This window comes from Tamandua tetradactyla, chromosome 15 (genome assembly GCF_023851605.1).
Source record: "Tamandua tetradactyla isolate mTamTet1 chromosome 15, mTamTet1.pri, whole genome shotgun sequence".
In the NCBI taxonomy this organism is placed as follows: domain Eukaryota; kingdom Metazoa; phylum Chordata; class Mammalia; order Pilosa; family Myrmecophagidae; genus Tamandua; species Tamandua tetradactyla.
This window is the reverse complement of record NC_135341.1, coordinates 14,464,444-14,481,715: the sequence shown is the minus strand read 5'-3', so window position 1 is coordinate 14,481,715 and position 17,272 is coordinate 14,464,444. Positions and strand designations below refer to the sequence as shown.

The 17,272-nt window shown below is 38.1% G+C and overlaps 1 pseudogene; it reads left to right on the top strand.

Annotated features, from left to right (window-relative positions):
- The first annotated feature begins 16,255 nt into the window (after window positions 1-16,255).
- Window positions 16,256-16,597, top strand: LOC143657813 (small ribosomal subunit protein eS26 pseudogene; annotated as a pseudogene).
- Window positions 16,598-17,272: the final 675 nt, after the last annotated feature.

The window sequence follows — 17,272 nt, the reverse complement described above, 5'->3', positions numbered from 1 at the left end:
CAATTGGGAACTTCTGGAAGCTTGCCCATCTTACTTACCTGTACAATATAGAGACTTATGTGAGTATTCATAATAGTTTTCAACTTGTTCTTGTTTCTGTTCAACCTGTATCTTTAGATGTATGACTTAAGTAACTTGATCTTATCAGACTCAGAAAACTTTGAAAATTTTTGTCTTTCTGGAAAAATAACCTACAAAAAATTTTATTGCTCTTATTGTCTTCCTCAACAACTTGCCTTATAACAACTTAACTGATGTGTCTCTCTTCCTAAGTAGTATAATTCTGGTGAAATTGCTTCGTCCTATTGGAAGCATATCATTTGCATGATGATAAAATAAAAGTAAATCACTCTGCTAAAAAAAAAAACCCAACTGTTTGTTTTTTGTCGTGCTTGGTAAGAGGATGGTATATGTATGGTTGGGGAACAGACAATAAAAAGAAGAGAAGGGTTCTTAGAGATGAAGGGCTTATAGAGAAGCAGGAAATCCAAGTTAGTTTAAACATTCTGGGGCCTGGTTTCCAGTGAGCTCCCTTTATCTTCTGATAACAGCTCATGGTGGAGTGCCAAGGCTGGGGGCGAAGAGGGTTTTATTCTTAAAGGGGAAGTAGGGACTGTATGTTCCGTTAAGCTCTTTAACCTTATATAGTAAAGGGCATGAATCCTGCAGCTCCCTAGAATGTTGGTGTTTTGTTCTAAATCAGATTCAGAAGGTTCAGATTTACAGGGAGTATTAGAAGGATTTGGCAGGATAAAAATAATAAGATCACTTATTTTGTGGCCAGAGCAGTGCTGAGTATTTTGCATTCATCATCTCACTTAACACTTTCATCTTCCCAGCAAATGAGACATTTATATGCCCCTTTTCAGAGGAGATTCCCATAGAGAGAAACATAAGCTCTCTGAGGTTATAAGGCTAGTATGAGAAGGACCTGGGTTCCAAATATAAGATGAGATTCCTAAGTACAATTTACTGCACTCTGTAGTGGCCCAAAACCAGAACTAGTATCTTCTGGTTAAATATGGTTTGCTGTCTGACTTACTTATCTAAGTCACTCACTCTCAAATTTTTTCCTTTCTCAGGTCTCTGTCTCCCCTTTGTCACTGTCAATCTATGATGGGCTTACCAGACAGTCTCTCTGTCCTGCCTTCTATCCTTTCTATGTGACCCCCACACCTAGCTGTTCCTTAAGTATGAGTTCAAAATCATATTATTACCAGACAATCCCCAGTCATGGACTGGAAATGGACAGCTCACCTAAGAGATGACAACCCAGAGGCTGGCTAAGCAAACTGTGATCTGAGCAACACTGAAAAGCCTTATCCAGAGGGATATGGTGGTTACTAATAAATTTTATCCTCTTTGTTTCTCTCTCCATCCCACCTCCATCTTTAAGGTTGAAGTGATATAAAGTACTAAGATACAGGAAGAAAGCTGATAGTTACTTTCGCTTCAAAGATGTCTAGACAGAGCCTGGAAAAAACATGGGTTCAAGATTGAAGTAAAGTATGAGTTAGCAGAACTTATGGAGCAATGGAAATAGAGGAGAACTCAGTGTGATGGCAGGGGATCCATCAGCTCCTGCTGCCTGAAATGCTAAACAAGCTCTCCATGAAGCCTAGAAGATCTTATTCCACCTTTGAGATTCCTACAGCCTTTGGTGACTATCTTTACTTTCACTTAAACCAATTACTTCGAGTAACATGTTGAGTTTATGTTGCTTTCATTCAAGGCCAAAACTGACACGGAGCCTCAAAAATAAATCTAGTATAAAAGGAAGGTGGTTCCCAGATTGAGAAAAAAAAAAAAAAAAAAAAACTTGGATTTTTTCCATTCAGCTCTATTAAGAATGCTGAAATGCAAGTTTAAATACGAATAAAGAAACATTTTATAATGTTAAATTTAAATAGATCCCTGGAGTTGGCAAGGACTTTAACACCAGACTATTCCTGCTCTAGCTAATCTATGATTCTTATATAAGCACACCCAGCTAGGAATGTTCTTATCTGTGTTTGAAAATTCCACCAATGGAAATCTCACTATCTTGCTCTAACTGTGAGCAGGTTTGAAAACCTGAAATTTTGCATAGCAAATAACGAAGATAAAGGCATAACGTAAAACAGAATAACACATTTCTGGTACTTAAAACTCAAATTACAAACATTTATTCTTTGTGCTAGGCATGGTAGAAAGCAAGACAGATAAGTCCCGTCTTCATAAAGTTTACATTACTTTTTCAAATTTTTCTTAGAAAAAATGTCAAACATACAGAATAGCAGAGAAAACAGTATAATGAACACCTTTGTACCATTACCCAGTTCAACAATTAAGAACGAAGAAGTAGTAAGCTGAATGACAGCTCCCTAAGATATCAGGTCCTAATCCTGGAACCAGTAAATTATTTCCCTGTTGGCTAAAAAAAAAATATGTAATTAAATTAAGGAACTTGAGATGAGATCATTTTGTATTATTCTTTTTGCCCTAAACGCAATCACAATCAACCTAATGAAAGAGATGTAGAGAGACTGGAAATGGACAGAAGAGGAGGAGGCAGTGTGACCAGGAAGGCAGAGACTGAATGATGCCAGCAGCCACCAGGGCTGGAAGAGGCCAAGAGCAGCTCTTTCCTGAGCCTCGGAGCCCAGGCAGACCTGCCAACCCCTTGGCATCAGAGTAGTGAAACTGACTTCTAATTTCTGACCTCCAGAACTCCAGTGCAGGATACACTTAGATCATTTTAAACCACCAAGTGTGTGGCAATTTGTTATAGCAGCCACAGGAAACTGATACAGCCTTTTTTGATTCATTTTTCTCCTCCCTCTCTAAGTCATCCTACACCCCTCCTGGAAGATTCTAATAGAAATCCCAGACATCATAGCACGTCATACCGAAATGTTTCAGTATGTATCTCTGACAGATAAGGACCCTCTCTTTCCCTCTCTCTGTCTTTTATATAACCACATGTCATTATTTACAACTAAAGACATTTAGTAATGATTTCTTTATATTATTTAATATCCAGTCCATTTTCCCCAACTTCCCTGTTTGTCTTAAGAGTATCCTTGTACGATTTATTTTTTGGAGTTTTACATTCTAATGTGACATTTTCTTGGAACACATGAACAACTGAATCTTTATATTTTATTACTATTTTTATATACACGAGCCCACATGGGAAAGTATTGGATTCTTTGAAATTTAGATTTAAGTAAGATCACTATACTCCTTTGTTTTAATTTTTTTTTTGCTCTATTTCTTCCCTTCAGAAACTTACCTTTTAGATATTGTTATAAATATGATATTAGATTTTCCATTCTGTTTCCTTCTATATGATTGTCTTCTTTTTTCACATGGCTTTCTTATTTAATAAAGCACAGGTCAGGTTCCCCAAAGCAATAGATCACTCCTATGGAAGGCCTAAATAGAAAATAGTTTATCTTTATGATCATCTTCAGCAAATATTATTGAAGTCTACTGGAATAAAAGAATGGTAGAGCTGTTGATTCATCAATCCTACCTCTTGAACATAATAAAAAGATAATATAACACAACAGCAGAAATAAATACTATATATTATATTTATATATTGCATAATCATGTAAGTTTCTTAAAAATTTTCACTGTTTGCTCTGGTTTGAATCTTGGTGCACCCCAGAGAAGCCATGTCCTTTACTCTGCATTGGTTGGATGGGAGCTTTTGATTGTTCCCATGGAGATGTGACCCACCGAAGTGTGGGTGGTAACTTTTGATTAGATGATGTCCATGGAGGTGTGTCTCCACCCATCCAAGGTGGTGTTGCTTACTGGAGCTCTTTAAGAGGGGCTCATTTTGGAAAAAGCTTAAGAGTCACGAGAGCCAGAGGCCTTTGGAGATGAAGAAGGAAAATGTCCCTGGTGGAGCTTCATGAAACAAAAAGCCAGGAAAGAAAGCTAGCAGATATTGCCATGTGCCCTCCCAGCTGAGAGAGAAACCTGAACTTCATTGGCCTTCTTGAACCAAGGTCTCTTTCCCTGGATGCTTTAGAGTGGACATTTCTATAGCCTTGCTTTAATTTGGACATTTTCATGGCCTTAAAACTGTAAACTTGCAACTTAATATACTCTTCCTTTTAAAAGCCATTCCATTTTAGATATATCACAATCTGGCAGCTTGCACACTAGAACACCGTTAGAAAGAACAATGAGATAAACATCGTTTATATAATATATGATACTATCACAACATAAAATAGCATATATTAGTAAAGATATGATTTATATGTTAAGCATACATAATGATGTATTTATATATTATGCATAATGATGTCTATTTCATTAATGATAACAATGCCCATAAACTAAGATTGGTTAAATAAATTACGGTCCTCCTACATAATGACATACTATGAAGCAATTAAAAATTACTATGCTGAGTTATATGTATCAATATGCAAAGATAAATATGAAGAATTTTAAATGTAAAAGTAGGCCTTCAAACAGTATATATCATTGTTACACAAGATTGCCAAGATATAGTATTAATTTTAAAAAGCTGCAAATAACCTAAAAATTCTATGTATTTTTTTATAAAATAAAAAGTACATATACTATGGTTTAATGTGTGATTAAATTCATTAATGTCCCTAAATCAAAATGTATGTATGTATGAATAGAAATAAGTGCAGACAGTTATATGCCAAAATGTTAACAGTAATTCTCTTTGATTAATGTGTTTATTTGCAATATTTATTTGTTAAACTTTTATGTATTTTTGAATATTTTTTAATAAGCATACATTAGCTTTATATTATAGGAACTGTTTTTAAAAGAATGCTTGGGCTAGAAAATATCTTCAAATTATCAGATCCATATTCTTCATTTCACGGAAAGCCAAAGTGACTAGCTTGAGGTTACAGCAAGTTCACATCAAAAGCAATACCCAAACTCACCCTTGAATGCTATTTTCTTATTTCCAGGTTGCTATGACAAATACCATTCAATGATTTGGTTTAAACAATGGGAATTTATTGGTTCATGGTTTTAAGGTTATGTTTTCTCCCCAAGGTCTGTAATAGTGTGGCTGCCCGATACTCCTTGGACAGGCCAGCCAGCATCACATGATGTCCTGTCCTTTCTCTTACAGGCACCATTGACTTCTGGCCTCCAGCTCCTCCCTGTGGCTTTTTTAAGGCTAGGAGAAGTCCAAAATCGAGGCACCAGCAAGGTAATGGATGCTTTCTCCCTAAAATCATAACAGTCTGGTTGGCCAGAAATTGTTGGGCTTCCTTGGCTTCTCCAACACATGGTCATGTCCTCTCCTTTCCTGTCTGGATTTCATTGACTTCTGGCTTCCAGCCCCTCCCCTTGGCTTGTTCTTTTACAAGGCCTCGGTTAATAGGATCAGGGCCCATAGAATTCAGTTAGCCACACCTTAATTAAAATAACATCTTCAAGAGATCCTAATTACAATGGATTCCCAGCCACTGAAATGCAGATTAAGGTTAAGAACAGGTGAAATTTGGCGTACGTAATTCAACATACATCAACCGTTATCTGTTTCTTCTCTACTTAGGATAATTTTTTTAGGTTGTCACTATTGTAAATAGGCTTCTGTTGATTTGGTCTGCATATACTTCAAAGTTGAACTGAAACACACTGTTCCAGATTGCAAGCTGCCAGAATGCAATATACCAGAAATCAAATGGCTTTTAAAAAGGGGGATTTATTAAGTTTCAAGTTTACATGTTCTAAGGCTGAAAAAATTTAAATTAAATTTTCTTAATTTCTAAAATTAAATCAAGGCTATAGAAATGTCCAATCTAAGGCATCCAGGAAAGATACCTTGGTTCAAGAAGGCCAATGATGTTCAGGGTTTCTCTTTCAACTGAAAAGGCACATGGTGAACATGAGAATGTCTGCTAGCTTTCTCTCCAGGCTTCTTGTTTCATGAAGCTCCATGTGGCATTGTTTCCTTCTTCATCTCCAAAGGTCTCTGGCTGCATGGGATCTAAAGCTTTTTTCCAAAATGGTTCCCTCTTAAGGGGTTCTGGTAAGTAACCCCACCTTGAATGGGTAGAGACACATCTCCATGAAAACCATCTAATCAATAGTTACCACCCACAATTGGGTGGGTCACACCTCCATGGATAATCAAAAAGCTCCCACCCAGCAATATTGAATGAAGATTAAAGGACATGGCATTTTCTGGAGTCTACAACAGATTCAAACCAGCACACATACCTAAATCACAGTGTTGACACTGGTTGGGACCACCACTACGTAGGTTTAAAGTTAAACATAAATATAAGGTAATTTATGCTAGCTTGGCCAATAGTGCAAAGGCATATGGGGTATGGGAACAAATTACCATAGGCTAGATTGGTCAAGGCAGGCTTCATGGAAGAGGTGAGTCCATGCACAAACAGGCAACCTATACTCAGTGTCAAATGAATTGAAAAGAAAGAATAAATGGCCAATGTCAGGGGCTACTATGTGCGGCTATGCACATCTCCTGAGAATGGGGACACCATTACCTTGAAGGGATTGTATGATATAGAGGCCATGTGAATGAGGCCTACTTGAAGATATACAGTGCCCAATCTTTACAACTATGCCTAAAAGTCCTGGGTTCCACTGTGGTTAAGAAAAACTTTCTAGAAAGGGAGTATCCTGAGATCATTAGTTCAGGACAAATCCATTTCTTAATGATTTACTAACATATTGGTGCTAATATTCCAATAAATGTTTGTAACATACACAGTGAATCTTTATGAGAAAAAGATTTTAATGTCAACAATTGAAGTTAGGCTCCTCTCTCGAATCAAAGCTGTCTTTACTAAAAAGGAAGACATTTCAATGTGCCTAAAGTGGATTCTTGGGTGGATTAGGTTCATTCTTGTTGAAATTAATCAGATCTTCTCAAAGTATATCCTGAGACATATGAAAGTGATTATATATACACTGATGAAAATGTCTTTGCCACATTGGCTGACATCAATCAGCTTTTTCTTTTGCTTCATTGCTTGAGAAAATTACTTGTGTTTGTGAAGAATGCATCTCGTACTTAAAGTTTTCCAAGGCAAAAATTTTAAAATGAGTACAATATAATCATTCCCACATTTCATATAGAACTTTAAAATTTGTTCAGTTTGAATTTAAGAAGTCAAAACTCAGAAATTATTTTTAAAGTAAAAGGGGGAAATTCCTTTCCTTCCCTTCCCACTTTCCTTTCCTTTCCTTCCTACTTTCTTTTTCTTTTTGTCCCTCCCTCACTTGAGGTCGCCACTGTGGCTGAGCAAATAAATAAATAAACAAATATATTTTGGATTATGGGGGCCAAGTTTCACAATGCCAGAGACACTATTTACCAACATGGAAGGAGGAAGGCTAGAAAGAATCCAGGGTGACAGATTGGAATTGGAGATATGAGTATGAAATCATGGTTTTATAATATATATATATATACAGAGAGGGCCAGCAATAGCTACAAATGTGTCTATGCCTATGGATGTGTAATATACATAAACATATTCTCTGGATCTGTTTACTGAGAGAGCCAATAAGTAATGACAGCTCAGGAGCAACAAGCACACAGCACTTAGATCTTGATTTCTAAATACCATCCCTCCTAAAGCAAACCTGGGCTCCTTGGGGAAATAGCAGATTACAAGGTTGGAGTAGGAAAAGCTCAAGATGAACCTGAACATCTTACTGGGCCAGAACATAAGGAAATGATTGATGAATAGTGGCACAAGCCAAAATACACAGGAGCCAGCTTAAGGAGTCCTGATTGCCAAATAGGGGGAAATTTGAATATCAAAATAAATATAGTAACAGATTACAACCCATTGAATAAAAGCTATGACTCTATACTGACATGAATAAATTAATAAATAAATTAATGGGGGAATGTAAATAAAAGTTCTTGCTTACTGTAGCATTCCAACTAATAAACAGAGAAGGAATGATGGAAACAGAATCACCACTTAGAAACAAACATAGAAATGGTTGATTCAGGTTGGTCACTGATGGATGCTAAGGCTAGTGAGCTGAGGCTTCGTAAGAAATAGGATTTTGGTGCAATTTCAAAACCTTCCCCACAAAACACTAATCAATTACAGAGAGGAAACTGGGAAGTTTAAGGTGGAGAAAGCACAGACCCCAACTTTGACCAGGTGATCAAAGTTAACATCATGAGTGGGGGGACAAGTCAACATTCTGTGCATCCCTTTGTGGTGCACAGAGAAAAGCACAGCCTCAATTCTGGGGCGTTCCCACCAAGGCTGCATGGTCAGTTTAACTGGGAGGAAACAGTGGGTAGGCCCAGGTTAAAGGTCATCCTGCAGAATGAAAAGCCTGTGCCCTTGAAAACTGTAAAGGACAAAAAATACCGGAAAGACCAAGGGGCCTATTCCAGACTGGAGGAGTCTGAAGTAACATGACCACGAAATAGGAAATAGATCCCTGAACCAGAAAGGCAAAAGAGACATTATTGTGAAAGTTATCAGAATTCGGAAGATTTCCATGGATGGAATTTGTGTTGCGTTAATCTTGATTCCTGATTTGGAGGGTAGGGTGCTGATTTTACAGAACAATATCCTTGTTTTCTGGAAAAGTTCAGAGAAAGATAAATGATGATGGGGATAGAGAGAGAGAGCACGGACTGTGGAGTAAATTTGTTAGTGTTAACTATGGAAGAATCCAAATGAAGGAAATTAGAGACATCTTTGTACCATTCTGGAAAATCATCCCACCCCACCCCAAAAACAGTTATTTAAAAAAATTTAAATAAACCAAAGAGGGAAACTGGGTGGGCCACGGTGGCTCAGCAGGCAGAGTTCCCACCTGCCATGCCAGAGATCCAGGTTCAATTCCTGGTGCCTGCTCACGCAAAAAGAGGGAAACCAGGAGTGGTTTTTATATAATGTTAAAACTGATAAGTGAAATTGTCCACATGGCAACATAAGACATCCCCTAGAAAAAGCTCCCCTCAGAAACAACTAACAGGAGGATAAATCCCACTTGCTTGGAATTCTGTAGGGTGACAGAGACTGCAGAAGGACTCCACAAATGCTGAATCAAAGAAAAAAAAACACCCAAAAAAATAGATCTACAACATGGACCTGCCAGTCAGCACGCCTCCCCCTCACTTGATCCTGACTTTAAAACTTATTACAAAGCTTCAGTGGTTAAAACAGCAGATGGGCACAAGGATAGATACATAGACCAATGGAATCAAATTGAGGGTTCAAAATAGACTCTAACATCTATTGCCATTTAATTTTTTTTTTTTTAGTTTTTTAATTTTTATTCTTTTTCTTAGTTTTTTTCTTGGCCAATTGATTTTTGATAAGAGTGCCAAGTCCACCCAATTAGTAACAAATAGTCTCTTCAACAAATGGTGCTTTAAGAACTGGATAGCCAATGCAAAAGAATGAAGGGGGAGCCCTATCTCATACCATATTTAAAAAATTAACTCAAAATGGATCAAAGATCTAAATAAAAGAACCATGACTATAAAAATCCTAGAAAAAAACTCAGGGAAGCATCTTTAGGACCTGTGTTAGGCAATGGTTTTTTAGACTTTGCACCCGAAATACAAGCAACAATAGAAAAAATAGATAAATGTCACTCATCAAAATTAAACACTGTTGTGCATCAAAGGACTTTATCAAGAAAGATAAACCCACTTAATGGGAGAGAATATGTGCAAACCACATATCTGATAAGGGTATAGTATCTAGTGTATATATATATATATATATATATATATATATATAGAAATCTTATAAGTCAACAATGAAAAGACAAACATCCTATTTAAAAACTAGACAAAACACTTGAATGGACATTTCTTCAAAGAAATGTACAATGGCCAAAGAAATACATGAAAGGATGCTCAACATCATTAGCTATTATAGAAATGCAAATCAAAGCCACAATGAAATACCATTTCACACCTACTAGAATGGCAACGATTAAAAAAAAAAAAGAAAATTACAAGAGCTGGAGAGGATGTGCAGAAATAGAAACACTCATTTATTGTTGGTAAGGATGTAAAATGGTGCAGCTGCTGTGGAAGACTGGTGGTTTCTCAGAAAGTTAAGTGTAGAATTGACCCAGCAATTCATTTCGGGGTATATAACCAAAACACATGAAGGCAGGGACTCAAATAGATATTTGCACAATGATGTTTCATGTGCAAATTTGCAATTACCCAAAGATGGAAGAAACCCAAGTGTCCATCAACTGATGAATGGATAAATAAAATGTGATATAAATATATACAATGGAATATAATCAGCCATAAAAAGGAATGAAGTCCTGATATACGTTACAAAATGCATAAAGCTTGAAGACCTCATGTTGAGTGAAATAAGCCAGACACAAAAGGATAAATACTGTATTACCTCACTGAAATAAAATAATTAGAATGAGCAGTCAAAGAATCAGAATCTAGAATATAGGTTACCAAGGGCCAGGGTAAGAGTAGGAAATGGGGAATTACAGAGTTTCCATCTGGGCTTATCGTATAGTTTTGGTAACGGATGGTAGTAATGGAAATACAAGGTTATGAATGCAATTAACAGCTCTGAATTATATGTGTGAATATGGTTAAAAGGAGAAATTTTAGGTTGTATACATGTTACTAGAATAAACTTTTTAAATAAAGAATAAACAAACATAGGACTGCATAATACAAAAAGTGAATCATATTATAAACTATTTGCTATAATTAATAGTAGAATTATAGAGATGTCCTTTCATGAACTGTAACCAATGTACCACACTAAAGCAAGCTGTAAATAATAGGGTGGTATATGGGAAGTCTGTATTTTATGCACTATTTTTCTGTGGACCTGTGAACCTGCAACTTCTCTGATAAAAACCTTATAGCAGCCACGTAATAGGCAGGCCACAGTTTCACCATCCCCCGATGTTCCCCCTCAACTCACCCATCTCTTTGCTTTCCTCCAAAGCATTTCCCACTGATTCCCATCCAACCCACTGTTTCTTATAACCATCGAGAATGCTAAATAAAACACCAGCTCTCTGGAGGTAAACTACCATGCAAATGTAATTCTTCCCACTTTTCCCCCAAACATCATGTGATGTCTTTTTCTCAAAACGTCACCTTTAGTCAATATGTTCCTGATAAGAGAACAAGTCTGTGCAGAATAGTAATTGAAACCACCAAATTCTAAGTACTCAGACTTGCTGATTTCTTCCCTGATTTATAAGGGACTTAAACTACTGTAAATATTTATAATATTAAGCCAATTTTATGGATACATGCTGCAGCGGATTGAATCACGTACCCTGATTTAGACAGGTTCTTGGTCTTGACCCACTTTCCTGTGGGCAAGAACCCCTTGTAAATAGAATCCCTTGAAGAAGTTATTTTAGTTAACCCAATGAGGTTGGGCCTTAACCGGAATTACTGGTAGTCCTTTACAAGCAGAATGAAATTCGGACACAGAGAGCGCCAAACCACCGTGAGGGGCTAAAGCTGAAGTCAGCGGGAAGCGGAAGAGGAAGGAGAGAACGTCATCATGTGACTAGGAATCCAGCAATCACAAGCACCCAGCACCAGAATGGCACAGTCTTGGGGGAGACAGCATCTCCTTGCCGACAACTCCACTTTGGTCTTCTCCTCAACACCGTGAGTCAGTAAATTCCTGTTGTTTAAGGGGGGGAAAAAAGCAGCACATCCTGTTGACTCTACCTTAGAAATCCTGCCCATCTCTCCTATACTCTGTCCACTGTACCAGCGCTCAGTCATGTCCTCATTGGCTCTTGCTTGTTTCACTCAAACACCTTCTAATTTACAAAGCTATGCCCCTCCCCCCGTTAAGCATTATATCATTCTAACCAAATTAACGTTCCCAAAGCACAACTAGAATCTGATCTCTTTTTTGAAAAAAAAAAACAAAAAAAACCAAGCAAACAAATTGGTAAAATAAATAACAATATTACCTTCCACTTACTAAGTGCCAAGCACATTGTATACTTTATCTCTTATCCTTGAAGTAGCTGTCTAGAGAGAGATTATTATCTTTTCTGAAAGAAAAAATACCAGACACCGGGGGGACTGATCCAGTTTCTTGCCTAAGGGCACTGTGCTAGCAAGGAGCAGAGCAGATGCAAACAGGAACAATCTGAACCCAAAGTCACCAGGCCATGCTGCCTCCGTGGAATGATCTAAAAGGGCACTGCATCATCCCTGGAATTATCGTTAAGCACGTCTTAGGGGCGAGGCCCTCCACCAAGGGCTCTTCCATGCAGTCTCTCTCCTAAGTGTCCACATGTGTGAAGTCAGTGCCCTTGTTATCTTGAGTTTGCACTTGAGATGACGAGGGCCAAGAAAAGTTAAGTTCACACAGCTGGAAAGTAGGCAAGCTGGTATTTGGGACTTGGTTCTCTGTGGCTTCAAAGCCCCTGCTCATTACATCAAGAATGAGGATCGTGCCGCATGATGGTAGCAGAAAAGGCACAGAAGGAGTCAGTTTGTAAGTATTAGACCCCTGGCTTTGCACATGTGCTAATTGTAAAATGCCTCAATTAGCACTTAATAAGGATGTAGGGACAACTTAGCTGTTAGACATAATGTTTACGGCCAGTGATACAGTTAGGGTCCCGTGAACATGTTATAATTTCTCTTAAAATCACATAAATAAACTGAACATAATTGAGCTTGTATTATATTTGTTTTTATACCTATGCAGTGATAAAATATAATTTTTAAATATTTATTTATGGAGAAAAGGTCTTTTATGTCACTCAAAAGACTAGTGGTGGTTGCCTTCAGGCATGGCTTGTTCAAGACTCAAAGGGACCAGGATTTAGTTCCTTTCCATCTCTCAACTTGGCTTGGCCATACCTGAATGTACCCTTCCTCCTAAGAGTGCACATGGTGGCAAGACAGCAACAGCCGTTCCAAATAGGGGGAAACAGAGACTTTTTCCAGATTTCCCATAAAATACTTAGGATTTACTGTTTGGACGAGTTTGGAAAACATACTCACCCTTGATCCGATCTCTGTGGCCTCTGCTTGTTGGCTAAGGCCTGGGTTTAAATTCAGACCTTAGTTGAGTGTGAGGGAGAAGTGGGTCCCTAAATAAAAGTCAGGGTCAGTGAAAGCTTATTGGCAAGATAAACCAAGGAAGCAAACAAGATTCCCCAATGCTAATCCCTTTTAGCATCTATATATGCTAAAAGAGCAATCAATGACCTCAGTCTCCAGTGATTCTAGAGGTATTTAAGAGGTGGTCTGCCTAGTGTTAGGGACACAGACTCTAAAATAAGAGTGCCCAGGTCACATATCAGCTCCTCTTTACCTGCTGTGCACGTTGGACAAGTTATTTCACCATTTTATTCTTTAGTTTTCTCATCTGTAAAACTAGGGTAGAAATCCACATAAGTACCTGGTATATGATGAATGGTCAATAAAAGGTAAACTCTGTTGTTACTTTTAACCCTGAGGCAGAGCATGGAATTTGCAAACAAGCACCAATGTAATTATTAAAATATGTGAAAAATATGCTTTATAATTACCAAAAAAAAATAATTTTAACTACATTTTTTCAAAGTCAAATACATCTTGTATTTAAATAAATAATAAAGAACAAAAAGAGATGGGGAGAACCTACAGATTTCAAAAAATTGGACTTACTAATCAGTGTTATTATGATTATATTTGGATCCTGATTCAAGTAAAAAAACTTAAAAATTCTTACTTTCATGGGGTTATTGGAAATTTTAACACTTATTAGATATTTGATGATATTAAGGAAGGATTATTATTCATTTTACTATTGAGGCGATAACATTAAGACTATGCTTTAAAAGGCCATTATTTAGAGATAGATACTATAGTCTTTATGAAACGATGTGACATCGTGTGTGGTATTTACTTTAAAATAATACAGAGTAATATTCTTTTATCAATTGTAACAAAGGTACCACACTAATGCAAGGTGTTACCTTGCATAATAAGGGGTCTGTTTAAGGGAACTCTCTGTTTTCTGCATGTTTTTTCTATAAACCTACAATTTCTCTAATTTAAAAAATCATTTTAAAATAATATGGGAGAAGGAGAGGGCTGATGATTAGATGAAATCATATAGTGGAAGGGGCATGATGGATACACGGTCAAAGGTACATGATGGATGCATGGTCATTCATTAACTATTCTGTGAACCTTTGTATTTATTCAAAATTATTCATAATAAAAATGTAAAAGAGAGAGAGAGAGGCGTGAAGTCAGAGCGAAGAGGAGTTCCAAGACCCAGCTTCTCCAGACGTACCTTTTTCTGAGCATAATGTGACCAGTGCGAGGGTCCGACTTCAGGGAGTGGAAAGAGCTGTAGATGGGGAACAAGACATTCTTGGTGGTAAAGTCTAACTTTATCCAAGAGTTGTAACTCGCAAACATTCTCCTCCATGCATTCACTTTCTTCACTTGTAAGATAAGGGAGCTATGTAGGATTGGTGGCTTTTTAAACTCAAAATTAATTTTGTAGCAGAAAATGCTTCTTTGTGGTATCTGAAACAGATAAAAACAGAGCTGCATGGTTTGAAAGAGAAGTAAAAGGAAGCAGTGCTCCCTACCACCACCTCCAGGGAGTATGCAGGGAGAGTAGGGTAGTCATCCTCCAGCTTCTTAAATCTCTAAGCTTTCCTGTAACGCAGGATAAAAGCCACTGAGCGGTGTGATTAATTATGATGATGAGAAAATAATGTATTGAGCGTGTGGCATTATCAGGCACAGTTATGCACATCACATGCACATGATACCACTTACTCTTCACAGTACCCCTAGGAGGGAGTTGCTTCTCTCATACCCATTTTATAGATGAGCCAACTGAGGCTCAGAGAGATTCAGCATCCAATATCGCACAGCTAGCCATGAGGCAGAACCGGAAACTCAAACCCACCCCACTGTACCACACCGGCTCACAAATTCCTTCTTTCCAACCCTACACCACTGCAGCTCAGATTTTCACTTTTTCATGTTTACTTTCTAGGTCGTTTATTCCATGAAAACAAAGAATGGCATGATGTTTTATAATCTTGTCAATTCTACTCCAATTTAAAAACAAACACAAAAAACACCTCCTCTCCCAAAGTGCTCAGACTCCTAGCACCTATGATGGAGACTTTCCTGGAACACATTGATCAAGATGGGCAGAATACGTTATTTCTTCCTCATATGCTCATTAGCACATCACCCTGATGAGCAACAGTGAATTAATTAAATAAATCCCAGCAGCTGCCTGATGGAAACCAGAAGACATCAAAGTGTCTCATGAATGGCGCTAAGTAGGTCAGTGGAATCGCCTTATGCTAATACCTTTCCAGTATTTCCCAAACATCCCAAAAGAGAGAGAGGGAGGGAAGGAAGCAAGGAAGGAAGGAAGGAGCCATAACCTTTTATCTATCTAATATATTGTTCTAACTACAGAAAATGTTCTCAGCGTTGCTTTCTTGGGAATAATCTGGTAGCTCAAACTGGTTTAAGGCCACATGCCTGTTTACCTTGGATGCAAAAAAGAAAACAAAAACTATCGCCATTTGTTGCAAGGGACAGTCATCTGAACTGGCTTGACCTGATAGCCTTTTCTTCTGGATGTTTGTACAGATGCATCCACCCCCATCAGGGAAGGCTTTTTCATTCCCTCAAGATTCCAAAGCTCGTATCTCAAAATTGCTTCATGTTCTCAATCAAGAGAAGGTTCTAAATTCTCAGTCAAGAGAACTACATGAGACAAATGTCGACCTCTGATAATCTCCAGTTTCTCTTTTTTTTTTTCTAGCTCTCATATCCCCAACTCAAATATCTTTTATATTTTCCTCTGTACACTCCAGGAAACTGTTTAGATATTCACTTAAAACCCACACACCTTTTTTTTTCTTTTTCCAACTCTGTAAAGGTTTCCAGGAATTTTCTGAATTTGAATCCAGTTTATCTCCCCATGTTAAAACTTATCGCACTTTATGCTATTAACCTGGTTATTATTAGTCATCCCTTCAGAGACTTTATGTTCCATGAGGATGAAATCTCTCTCGCTTCCTTCCAGAGTTTACAGTATGTTGTACTTTTTAGGCCTTCAGTCAGAGTTAGCAGAGTATTAAAAGCACACATATAGAGCAAGAGAGAATTCTTAGCGTTGGCATGACATATAATAGGCATTGTTTTTACTCCTCAGCATGGACGCTCTCTTTTCTGGGAGCTAGATTAAAATTTTAAATAGACTCTTGGGTGTTCGATTCCAAGATGACACGGGAAAGAAGGAACAATGGTCGTGCCAAAATGGGCTGCGGCCACGTGCAGCCGATTTGCTGCAGGAAGCGCGCTGCGTGCCAAGGATTAGGTGGTGAAGAAGTTCCTCATTCGAAATGCAAGAGCCGCAGGCGTCAGGGACATTTCCAAAGCCACGCTTATGTGCTTCCTAAGCTGCATGGGAAGCCGCATTGCTGCGTGAGACGTGCCATTCGCAGCAAGGCGGTCAGACGCCCATCTCGTGAAGCCCGGGAGGACAGGACACCCAACGCCCATCCCGATTTAGACCTGTGTGTGCTGCCCCACCAAAGCCCATCCAAGGAACTGAGGCCATAACAACTGAAGAAAACTTATTCTCGGGGGTGCAAGGGCAGTTCAGTGGTAGAGTTCTCACCCGCCATGCGGGAGACCGGGGTTCAATTTCCGGTCCATGCGCTTCCCCAAAACTAACAAACGAGCAAACAAACAAAAATTCAGCAAATGGTGGTGCAGTAACAGGATACGCACATGGAAAAAAGAATGAAATGTGCCCCTGCCATAAGTATACTAAAAAAACAAAACAAAAACCCTAGTCCCTGGAAAGAAAATAAAATATAAATTAAACTTAAGAAAATCTTTTAAAATAGAATTGGAGGAAAATCAACACCTTAAACAGGGTTTTAAAGCATCAGCAATTATTGTTATGACATTTTACAAGTCCATGGGTATTTACAGAAAACCTATATATCTGACATGTTTTCGTTGTTTGGGGATAAAAATGGGGGTTGTGTGGCAATTTTTATTCAAAAGGAATTGGTGTTGTTGTTAAGGAAATCTAAAGGCTTGTTTGTGTTTTGGGAAACCTATAGAAACTTTAAGACCTTAGGTTATGGAAGCTGCCCCTCAGTGTCAGCCTGGACCAGGGTTTCCCAGACATGAGTGTTCAAACCCATTGCTTTACCCTTCAGGGGGCTGACGTGGGGGCTGTCAAGTAAGGAATTAACCACACATATCCATGCTATTTCTTATGAC